Source organism: Diceros bicornis, chromosome 26 (genome assembly GCF_020826845.1).
Source record: "Diceros bicornis minor isolate mBicDic1 chromosome 26, mDicBic1.mat.cur, whole genome shotgun sequence".
Classification (NCBI taxonomy): Eukaryota; Metazoa; Chordata; class Mammalia; order Perissodactyla; family Rhinocerotidae; genus Diceros; species Diceros bicornis.
Window position 1 is genome coordinate 26,147,463 of NC_080765.1, and position 12,038 is coordinate 26,159,500.

Genomic DNA, 12,038 nt, shown 5'->3' on the forward strand with positions numbered 1-12,038 from the left:
AAGTCATCGTTATTTGGATTTTCCATTATATGCAGCCAAGTCAATCCATAACATATATTGTCACCAATGGAGCTAGTGGCACAGGTAGGACTTGAAGCCAGGGATCCTGACTCCATCCCAAATGCTTCTTTCATTGGGATGACAAGTAGCCAGTGTATCTAACCACAATGGGCACGGTTAAGGAAATGCTGTCTTGGAGATATTACTGTAATACAGCCATTCTCAAACTGTGGTCCCCAGACCAGCAGCATCAACATTATCTGGGAACTTGTTAGAAATGCAAATTCTCAGGTGCCACCCCAGATCTACTGAATCAGAGACTCCGGGATGAGGCCCAGCAATCTTCATTTTCACAAGCCTTCAGATGATTCTAAGGCACGCTCAAGTTTGAGAACCACTACTGAGGTAAGACTGTAGAGTCACTTAAGCACGAATAAAGTGGGTCACGTCTGCAGCCTGAGGAGGCTTGTATGGGATGCAGAGGTGCAGAAGTCAATCCTAGGGCAGAAAGAAGGGAGCTCTCACCAAGTTCAGCAATACGTGGGCTCCCACGGACAGAATAGGCACGTTCTACTTGCATTTTTATCCACTTGCTACTCAGAGTGTGGTCTGCAGATGAGAAGCACTGGCATCACCTGGGAGTTTGCTGGAAATGCAGTAGGTCACCCCAGACCTACTGAATCAGAATCTGCATTTTAATAAGATTCTGCCCGTGGTTCATACATATATTAAAATTTGAATGCCAAATCAGTGAAGACTGGAGCGAGGGATGAGGTGGCCTAGGTCCTGATCCTTAAAAGCACACAAAGGAGATGTTTGTGGAAGATGGCACCCACATCAGGTGCCAAAGGAGATGGGGACACAAAGCTGGCAATTAGAGTAGCTGCCCACATGGCTCCTATTGCCTGCCTATCCCCCACCACCCTCTCCATCTCGCTGTCTTCACTTTCCCCCTTAATACCCTCCTTTCCATCCGCAGCCTAGAGGTTGAGAGAGAGAGTCTTGGAGTCAGATCTGCCTCGATTCAACTTTACAACTTTGAGCCGTGTGATCTCCGATAGATTATTTCATCTCTCTGAGCCTTGTACTGACTTCATAGAGTTGTCATAAAGATTAAATGAATTAATACTTCTAAAACACCTAGATCAGAGTTTCGCAAGCGTGGATCCATATTTGCATCACCTGAGGAGCTTTTAAAACTTGCTGATGGCTGGGCCACCCGAGACCAATTAAATAAAAATCTCCAGAGATGGGGCGCAGGATTTATAGTGAAACGGATCAAACACAAACCTCCACTAGTTTGTCCAGTGTGCAGCCAGAAGGGAGGACCGCCAACCTAAGGCAATGCCGGGCACCCACTAAACACTCCATAAACGCTGGCTGTTGCTATTCACACTGTGCACCCTTCCTCATTCACACTCGACTGTCTCCCCTGAATCCTTTGCCTTAAATGACCTGTGCTTCCCAGACTGCCTGGCAAACGGCCGTTCCTCCAAGATTTTGCAAGAGCCTCACCACCTTCATGAAGCCTTTCCTGATTCCTCCGAACAGTACTGACCACATCTGCCCCCGGGTTCCAGTGTAACTGAGCTGATAATAAAAATACTGATTTTACCCTTTTGTGGAGTATTTAATCCATCCTGGGCATTGTGCTGGGTGGTGAGTACATTTTCTTTTTTATTTCTCACAACAACTCTGTAAGGTAGGGTCCACTGAAAGCCTCCTTGTATAGATGAGGAGCCAAGGATCCAGAAGGGTGCAGTTATGTGCCTATGGTCACCCAGCCGGGACCTTGGGGAGGTGACATTTGCACCAGGTCTAGCTGCCCAGAGCTTGGCTTGGACCCCTGCACTGCACTGCCCAGATCTGTCTGCACATCTGTCTCCTTCTCCAGCCTCTTAAGCCTTTCAAGGACAAGGATTGTGTGCAATTTGTCATTGTATTTCTAACACCTGGGACATGTTAGATACATAACAAATGAGCTAATTAGCTAACTGTCAGGGGAGGGCGTGATATATATCCACCACCTACTGTGTGCCAGGCCATCTGCTTGCCACTTTCCCAACATTGGGGACAAGAAAGTATAGAGTTTGAACCCAAGAACCCCGACCACAGTCTCACTGGGATCAAAGACTAACTACAGGACTCTGTGCTGGTGAACTTGGGTGGGTCATGACATCTCTCTAAGCATTAGCTCATCATCTGTAAATATTACACATAAAGGGGCCTAGAACAGTGCCTGGGACACAGCTAAACTCCATAAATGTGAGCTGCTATTAGCATCTCATTTTATCCTCACAACCATCCGTTGAAGTGGATGCCATTAACTATATTTTTATTTTCTTTTTCAGCTGAGGAAACTGAGTCTCAGAGAAGTTGCCACTTGCCAGAAGTGGCAAAGCTAGTAAGTGGCAGAGCAGGGACTAGAACCCAGGTCCATCTGACCAGTAAGTCTGAGTTCATTTCCCTCCAGGTTCTCTCAGGCAGACAATATGATTCAGTGACCTTGACTGCTCCCCTGGAGGAGGCTGCAGACTGGGGAGCAGGGGACAGAACAGCTTGCTGGAAGGAAGAGGCTGCCTCAATCACCCCAGCTCAGAGAAAGAGTCCATCCTCTCCCATTCTCTGCTTGTCTGTGTGTGCCCAGGAGAGAGGTGGCCCCAAGACCTGCAGGGTTGATGGCTGGGGGGCAGAGTGCAGGGAGCAGCCAATGGAGGTTGAGCCAAGTGCAGGGAGAGGAGAGATGGGGAGGACAAAAGGAGAGAGGGAAGGGTGGGGGAGCATAATAGAGGGGAGAGGGGCAGTGACAGCACAGGACAACTGTCAAGAGCAGATGGAAAGGTGACTAGGATGGTGGGGGGCAGGGAGCTAGGGGGCTGGAGGGGGGAGGCCTGGGAAGGGGAGGGAGCTGAAGAAGGTCTCCTCGTGGTGGTGAGCTGATCTCTCCCCAGTGGAAGAGTTGTTGCCATGACAACGCAGAGAGCCTGATCGATGCTTGGCTTTGGATGGAGCTCTCAGTCATGGCCAACTGCCTCCCTTTCTCTCTCTCCCCTGAAGTGGGGAGCGTGTGAGTAAATATGGGGGGAGGGTGGGATAATTCCTCGCTCCCCGGAGCCTCCTGGAGTGATGATAGTGGTCCCCAGAGCCCCTGACTGAGTACCGCACATCCTGCCCAGGGAGTGGGCCCGGTGGGGGATAGGAGGGCATCCCTCTGCCTGCCTCCCAGCTCCTTCGAGGATGAGATGAGGAAGGAGGACAGGGTTCCCCCGAGAGCTGGGGGAACCTCTTGGCTGCTGTCACAAGGGCTTAAGGGTATAGAAGCCAAGTGTCACCTTCTCTGATCAGTCATGCAGAGAGATCTGCAGAGGGGACCACAATGCATGGGTTCAAATTCCTTTCTAGGCCTCCTCTTCATCATGTGGAAGCTGGCGGCAGGGAATAGATTTTCTCTGAGGTTCCTTCCAGCTCGAAAGCAGTGACTTTTTTTTCTTGTTAGCTTAATGAGGTGGGGTCTCCCTTCTGATATGACTGCAGAATGCCATGGAATCCCTTCCTGCCTTAGTACAGGTCTCCCCACTGGCTAGTTAAGAGGGTCTGAAACGCCAATAGAGGGTCCGCTTCTTTGAGCTTCTTGTAAAAAGGCAAATACCTCAGGGAAGGACAATGTGTTAGCATATCGCCGGACAACAGGCCAGAGGTTCTGGAGCTCTCAGACCTCGGGTGGAATGCTGAGCCCTCCACTGACTGGCTCTTTGATCCTGGCAAGTAACACAACTTCTCTGAGACTTAATTTCCTCCTCCGAAAAGTAGCTTTGGGGGGAATATTAATACAGGGGGGTATTGCAGGCATTAAATGAGAAAATAGAAACAAAAATATATTTAAAAGTAGAAATCTTTACGTAAATATTTTAAATTATCATCAGTCATTCACCCAAGTGAATATGACCATGAGCCCTGGTGGAGAAGAGGTTTTCATGAGCATGATGATGTAGAAACAAGCCTTGAGCACCTACTAAGTGCAGGCAACTTACTATCCCATTTGACCCCCTCAACAACTCTGCTGGGCATATTATTCCCATCTTTCAGTTGAAGAAACTGAGTCTCAGAGAGGTTAAGTGTATTGCCAAGGTCACACCAAGGATCAGGGACCAGTCTGGGATTCGAACTCACGTCTCTCTGACTCCAAAATCCTCAGTGGAGGTACAATTATTGAGCTGAGTCTCCTGTGCAAGGAGGGCCGGGCTTGGGGGCCATCCTGGCATAAAGACATGAGAGGTTTAGGCAAGCAAGGCAACGAGGAGCAGGTCGCTGAGAGACTGAGGTTTGATTTTACCCACCTCCCCTGTGGGGGTTCCAGCAAGAGAATTTCTCGGTGAGTCCAAGTTCAAGGGGATGCATCAGGGTGAGAAGTTTGTCACTGATTTCAGCTCAGGAAGGAGGAGGAGGAGGGAGAGGGGGAGGGAGGAGGGAAGGAAGGAATGGTGAGCAGGAAATCCTGGCTCCAAAGTAATGAATTTCTTTCTTTAGTCCAAAGGCCACAGGATTTCACCAAAAGCCACACCTGTGCAATCCAGAGAGGCCCCACCCGGTCACCTCCAACTTCTCTCAAAGTCTGGACTCCTCAGAGTGCAGGGGTAGGGCAGGGGAAGCATTTCAGAGCGAAGCAAGAAGTTGGCACAGAGAGCGGGACTTTCTAGGAGGGATGGAGGGGGGAAGGGCAGCATGAACTACACGCACCCCCCCCCCTGCCAGCCAGGAGATTTCAAGAAACTCCAAGCGCCAAATGCCTGGCGAGGCTCCCCAGCATCCAGCATGGAGCCGTCAGTGTCTGTGGGGCTGTGGGTGGGAGCTGGACCCACAGGGAAGGAGAAGGGGCTTAGGGAGAGTCTGGCACGCAGAGAAGGCAGCAAGCTCTGCTCACTAACAGTGCTGTGGATGCCAGCCTTCTGCTGTCTGCTTTGGTTTGGAAAACAAATACACTTTTTTAAAAGGAGTAAGTTTTGCTCTTTGAAAGTGAGCCAATTTGCCTGCACGCACACGGTGGTCAACTGGCCTGTTAAGAGCGTGGTCTCTGCAGTCAGGTGATCCTGGGTTCTGCTCCTGGTAGCGGCTTGTTAGCTGTACAACCCCCAAGTGTCAATGTCTCCCTCGGGAAATGGGGAGCAGGGATGTCTGCCCTGGTTGTGGCTGTAGGGATTAAATGAAATTGATGTATGGATGGTAGCTTAAAATGACTTCTGTCTTCTAACTTCTGATGTGTAAAGGGGCTAAGTGGGCTTCCTCCTAGAATCTCAGAGACAGGGGATGGGGGCTGGAATGGGCTCTGAGGGGCCTAAGGAGGACATCACTGGGGTTGTAAGGAAGCGAGTGTGTGAGGTGATGGGGCCGGACACGGGGTCTGTGGGAGCAGAGTGTTTCCTTTCCCCAGGGTGAGGTACCATTAGCTGAGGGCTGGAGAGGGGTTGATACCCAAGTTCACCTGGTCACCCAGTTCCGCCAAGTGGTGGAACAAGAATGCAAGTCCAAGTGTTGCTGCTTTCAAAGCCCAGGCCTTTCCCATACTGTCCCCATAGAGGGCAGCACTTGAAGGCAGGCAGCCCTGGGTGCCAGTGCCACCTCTGCCACCTTAGGCAAGGGACTTCGCCTCCCTGAGCCTCTGTTTCCTTATCTGGAAAGTGAGGGTCAGATACACTAACGTGTAAAAAGAGCCTAGCAATTTCAAGTGCACGATGGAGTATTGGGAAGACACTGTTCTAAGAGCCAGGAATCCTGGGCTCTACTCTTGCCTCTGCCTCACCTTGCTGTGTGACCTTGAGCAAATCACAACCTCTCTGGGCATTAGAATTAAAAATCTGTAGAGCGTTAGAATTCCCAGGGGAACTTTAAACACATGCGTGACTCAGCCTTTTCTCTAGAGATTCCAATTCATTTGGTCTTGAGGCCTGCACATCTGGCTCGTTTAAGCTCCCCAGGTGTTTGAATGTGCAACCAGGGTTGAGATGATGACACTGGTTCTCCAATGTAGTCCCTGAACCAGCAACATCGGCGTCACCTGGGAATTTGTTAGAAATGCAAAATCTCGGGCCCCACAGGGCCCTACTGAATCAGAAACTTCAGGGATGGGGCCAAGCCATCTGTTTTTACAAGCTCCCCTCTCCAGGTGATTCTGATGTGGCTCAAGTTTGAGGGTCCCTGGGCTACAGAATTCAGCCCTAAGATCCTACACTTTTTAGATTGATGAAAAAACTGAGTAAGAACAGGAGAAAGGATGAGTGCAATTCAGAAAACAAAGAGAAATGAGAGAAGAGACCCAAAGAATCAAGCGGCAGCATTGGCCTTGGGATTGGCATCACAGCTATGAAATCTGCTAAAAAATGTAAAAGCTTCCAAGCACATGCTTCTCAAAAGGGGGCGTGCGGTGGCAGCTCAGAGTGAGAATGGTGCATCTTCCTGGAAAGTCAATCTACCAGAAGATGTTTTAGGACCCGAAAACCTGTAATTTAACCCGAAAAAATTAAATTATTTCATCCATGAGTAATTGAAAACACGACTATTAGAATAAGTAAACAGATATATTATGGCACAGAATACCACCTGCTTATACACATCTCAGGTAAAAGAAAGGCCTCAGAGCCATTTTATACTCACATTCGGGAGCTTTAGACTGCAGCCTCGGACCCCAGGGGGCCGGTTCTCTTTTCCTTGCCTGTTGGTGGAAAACACAACCATTAATGAGTGAATTAATGAACTGATTGATTAGACAAAGGATTGAGTCCCTACCTTGTGCCAAACACTCTCCTGGACACCAGGGAAGCACCAGTAACAAAAATAGGCAGAGTTTCCACTCTGGAAAAGCTTATGGTGTGATGGGGGTGGTGGGCAGGCCCCAACATTAATCCAATCATCACACAAATGGATTCCTAATTACAAACTGTGATAAATATGAGCAAAAAAGGCAAAGGGAGGTCTAAGAGCATACGACAGCCCTCGAGTGAGGTCAGGAAAGGCTTCCCCGAGGAAGCGACATTGGAACGCAGACCTGGAGACAAAGGTGAGGAGCCTGCTCCAGGCAGGTCCGGAAACAGCATGCTCTGCTTTTGCTCACTCTGGCTTCCCTGCTGGAGCTCTGTCTCCTGCCTCTATTTGATCCCTAGATCAAGCCCAGCCCCCTCCAGGAAACACTTCCTGACCGATTCTGACCACTCTGGCCATCCTCTGAATTTCCACATCTCCTTCTTCCAGCACGTGCTGGAATCACTAGTCACTCGCACCCATCATTCAGGGCCCACCTTCATGATGTTTTCCGTAGCCAGATAATACCAACACTAGAGTTGACTTAATCACGTTCTTCCATTTTTATTTATATAAACGTATTTTAAAAGGAAACTTTTATCCAATACCATTATAAGAAAGCCATAAATAAATAATGCTTTAAAGATGCCATAGAGAAAAGGTAACTTTGCCAAAAATAAAAGGTAAATAACAAGTAACTGTTATGCCTCTCCCTTTGTCGTAAAGGGAGATGAGCAGACGTTGGAAGGGCGTTGAAGGCATGTGAGCACTAACTCAGACTTCCTCCTTGACACTCAGAAACTGAAGAAGATATGAGAGGGGACATGTGGTCACTCTGGTTCGCTAGTCGTCCACGCACTTCCTGAAATTGTAGGATTCCAAAAAGGAAATCCAACTCCAGTCTCGGGAAGGCGCGGACCCACAGACACAGGAGACCGAGCTTGATGCAAATGCACGAGGTTTTATTAAGCGGAGCTCCGGGTCGACACGTATCTCTCGCAGGAGACAGAGGGGTCGACCCCGAACCTTAAGGGGCAAGCTCTTTTATAGGATTCGGAAGCATAAAGAGGGAAAAGGTTGGCGCGGTCTTACATGATTGGCTAATTTAAAACATTTAAACAGTTACATTTTATGGCGCGAATTGCTATGGCGCGAAGCAATTATCAGGTTACACACACGCGTCCCCATCTGGACCCCCTCCACCCCGACCCTCCCACTCTGGAGCACTCTCTTGTTCTCAATTTTCCCCGAACAGTTTAGGGCGAGTCTTCTATGAATAGAGTCAGTCAGGATCGATAAACGTTCCCCCTTATACCAGGAATCCTTAGGGTGTGGAGGTGCCTGTCTCTAAGGTATTAACTTTTAAATTTTTAATATAATTTACTTCCTTCATTCCCCACTTCTTCTTTGTCCCTAGTTCTAATCTTAGAACTTAGTTTTCGGTGTCTACTATCAGTGGCTCATTGCGTGGGAGAGCTTGGTAATGGCGTTGGAGCATCATAGCATGCACTGCATTGACTCTTTTTCTTATGAAAGCAGTAATTCTATTGAAAACACACGGTCCGAAAACCAAAAGTAGACAAAGAATCAGCAAGGGTCCTGCTAGGGAGGATAGTAAGGTCGTCATCCAGGGGGACTTAGTGAACCAGGATTCAAACCAGCTTTGTTGCGCCTCCCTGCTTTGCTGCCTCATGTCTAATCTTTTCTTTAATCTTTGCATTGAATCTCGGACTACCCCTGTGTGATCTGCATAGAAACAGCAGTCTTCTTTAAGGGCCGCACAAAGTCCTCCCTCTCTTAAAAACAGCAGATCTAATCCTCTTCTATTCTGGAGCACTACTTCAGACAGGGAGGTGAGGGACTCTTCTAATTTAGAGATGGACTGTTCTAAAGTCCTGAGGTCTTCATCTATAGCATTGCTCAAGGCAGTTAATCCCCTTTCTCCTGTGACTAAGGCCGTAGTGCCAGTCCCTACGCCCGCGGCAACTCCCAGTCCCAGGAGTACAGCCAGGGTGAGGGATACTGGTTCTCTTTTCCATAATCTGGATCTCTGGTCAAATTCATCCTCGAAACTATTGGCAGTATGATAATAAATTCTAGGCACCAACTGCACAAGCACGCAAAAATCTTGTGACGAATTGAATACGCTAGTTGAGATGCAGGGGGTTAGGCCCGTGGTGCAGGCCCACCACCTATTGGGTCCTGGTACCAAAAAAATGACCAGGAGTAGTCGGAAGGCTGACTTCAATCTTATTACATAGAGCCTGGTAGCCTGGGGGAATTTTTCCTAAGCATAGTCCTGAACCGGTCCCCGACACATCCGTTAGGGTTAGCCGCCCTTTTTTGCCCCAAAGACAAGTCGTGTGGTCTGGGGTGTTATTATAGACCCCCATGGTGGCAATTCCTTCATAATAAGGGGGGCTGACCGCTAGGCATAGCCAGCATGATTCAGTCATTTCAGGGTTGGAATCATTCAAGGCGTAGTAAGCTCCCCATACTAAGTTAAACAGTCTGTGCCATCTTTGCTCAGTAGGTACTGCGGGAGGTGGCGTAGATGGTGGTCGCAGAGCAGATCTGGTGACCATATCTACGGCCCCATTTAGGGTTATGGATTTTACCTGGGGGGGTTTGGGGCTATTTAACCCTATCGGTCTGCTGGCGGGGGATTTTTGGGGCAGAGGGGACCTTTGATCGGCTAGGATCCCGTTTGGCCCTATTGGTCTGCTGGCGGGGGGTTCTATTTTTAATCTAATTGAGAAGGTCAGGCCATCATCGTACCGTTCTTTGTACAATCTTATTCCCCATGAATGACCATTCCCGATCCAGGTTTTAATTGTTTTTCCCTTCCCTGTGAACTGAATGGTTAAGGGGTGGCACCAGGTATTGCATTCTGAGCCCCGACTCATCTGGTGGCTATAATTTGCTCTAACCCTGATTAAATCCCAAGAAGAGGAGGGTTCCCAATAAGTAGTCCCACTGGTTTCACATCCCCAGTTTTTACAGTAGAAGTCTTCTTTGCCCCCGCACCAGGAGTCAATTGAACGAGGTCTGTGGTGACCGGGGCACACGTAAAAGGGGTATGCCTTTAGTTTACCCTTGCGATGGGGGGAGTGGCATCCTCCGGCTTGTTTTGCCCCCCCTCGTCGACCCATGAAATCCCAGTCGGGGGTTCCTATAGCCAGTTTACAAAGGTCAGGGTGTAAGTCTGGCCACCATGTCCAAGGGGAAGCAGTTTTTTGGATTGACCAGGTTATATCTCCTACCTGGGAGACGACTTGCCACGTGAGCAGTTGAGGAGCGTGGGGATTAGGATTGGACGACCTGCTCGCCGTTCCCATGACGCAAACGCAGCTTAAGAGGGTTATCAGTCTTTTCCACCTTCCAGAGATCTGCTGCATTCTGGGGTGCCTTCTTTACGTGTGTGGCGTGAACCCAAGAGGTTATACCGTCCACCTTGACTGCTGTGGGCGTAGTGAGGAGCACCACGTAGGGCCCCTTCCAACGTGGCTCTAATGACCCCGCCCGATGTCGTCTCACAAGGACAGAGTCCCCAACCTGGAATTGGTGCGGGATGAGCAGATCACCAGGCTGGTAGGCCTCTTTTAGCTGGTTCCAGATGTCGCGCCTGACGGCCTCGAGTGCTTTCAAGCGGGCTGACAAAGGTATAGAAGGTATAATGTCAGGGTCATGTATCCCTATTTGTGCCAAAGGGGGAGGGGTTCCATAGAGGATTTCAAAGGGTGTAAGTTTTAAGGGTCCCTGTGGGGTGTTCCGGACGCGGAACAGGGCAAAGGGCAGGAGGGCTGTCCAGTCACTATCGCCGGTCTCTATGGACAATTTAGTTAGGGTCTCTTTAATTGTTCTATTCATTCTTTCTACCTGGCCTGAGCTCTGGGGTCTATAAGCACAATGTAATTTCCAATTGATCCCCAGTTGACTGGCCAGTCCCTGACTTACCTGGGCAACGAATGCAGGACCGTTGTCAGATCCAATTACCTTTGGGATCCCGAATCTCGGGAGGATTTCTTCCAATATCTTCTTGGCTACTACAGAGGCAGTCTCTTTTCGGGTGGGGAAAGCCTCTACCCATCCCGAGAAGGTATCTACAAATACTAGAAGATATTTATTTCCATACCGGGCCGGTTTGATTTCAGTAAAGTCTATCTCCCAAAAGGTTCCGGGCCTATCTCCCCGGAGTCTATGTCCAGTGCGGTATTTGGTAACTGCAGCATTTGTGAGAGCGCAAGCTCTACAATCCTTATAAATTTCCTCAGCCGCCTTTCTCAAATCTGGTACCTGGTACGGGGAGGCCTCAATAATTTTAATTAGTTTCTGAGGGCTCAAGTGGGTTAGCCGGTGTAGATGTGATAGATATTCTCGCCCTTCTGCAACGGAAAGGACTTTCTCTTCTTTAGTTAGTTCCCCACCGGAGACAGTTTTGTTGACCTTAGCTCCCTGGAGAGTCAGGACCATAGGTCCTAGTGCCGCCCGCTTGGCTTCCAAATCTGCTAAGCGGTTCCCTTGAGCTATGGGGTCGGTGCCTTTCTGATGACCTGGGCAATGGATGATTGCCACCTTTTTAGGCAAATGTATAGCCTCTAGGAGGCCCAGAATCTCTTTTTTATTTTTGATATCTTTTCCGGCCGAGGTAAGCAGCCCTCTTTGTTTATAAATAGCCCCATGAACATGGGCAGTAGCAAAGGCCGTGTATATATTCACAGTCTTATTTTCAGCTAACCTTAACGCCTGTGTCAGGGCGATAAGCTCAGCCTTTTGTGCAGAAGTCCCTTCCGGCAAGCTGCTTGCCCACAGAGTCTTTTTCCCGTCTACCACAGCAGCCCCAGCCATCCTCTTACCTTCTGCCATAAAGCTGCTGCCGTCGGTGTACCAATTAGGGGCCCCAGCCCACGGCTCATCCGGCAGATCGGGTCGGGTCCCCGTTTCTGATGCCAAGATGTCGCCGCATTGGTGAACAGGTATTTCATCATCTGCTTCGGGCAGTAGTGTGGCCGGGTTTAAGATGGCCGGTGGGGCGAAGGTAATTCTCTCAGTTAGGAGCAGACTTTGGTAGTGAGTCATCCGGGCGTTAGTCATCCATCGATCTGGAGGCTGTCTGATAATGCTTTCTAAGGCATGGGGGGCTACTACGGTTATCTGTTGGCCCAGAGTTAACTTATCTGCATCTTTTACCAGCTGGGCAGTGGCGGCGATGGCCCTTAAGCAGGAGGGCCATCCACTGGCTACCG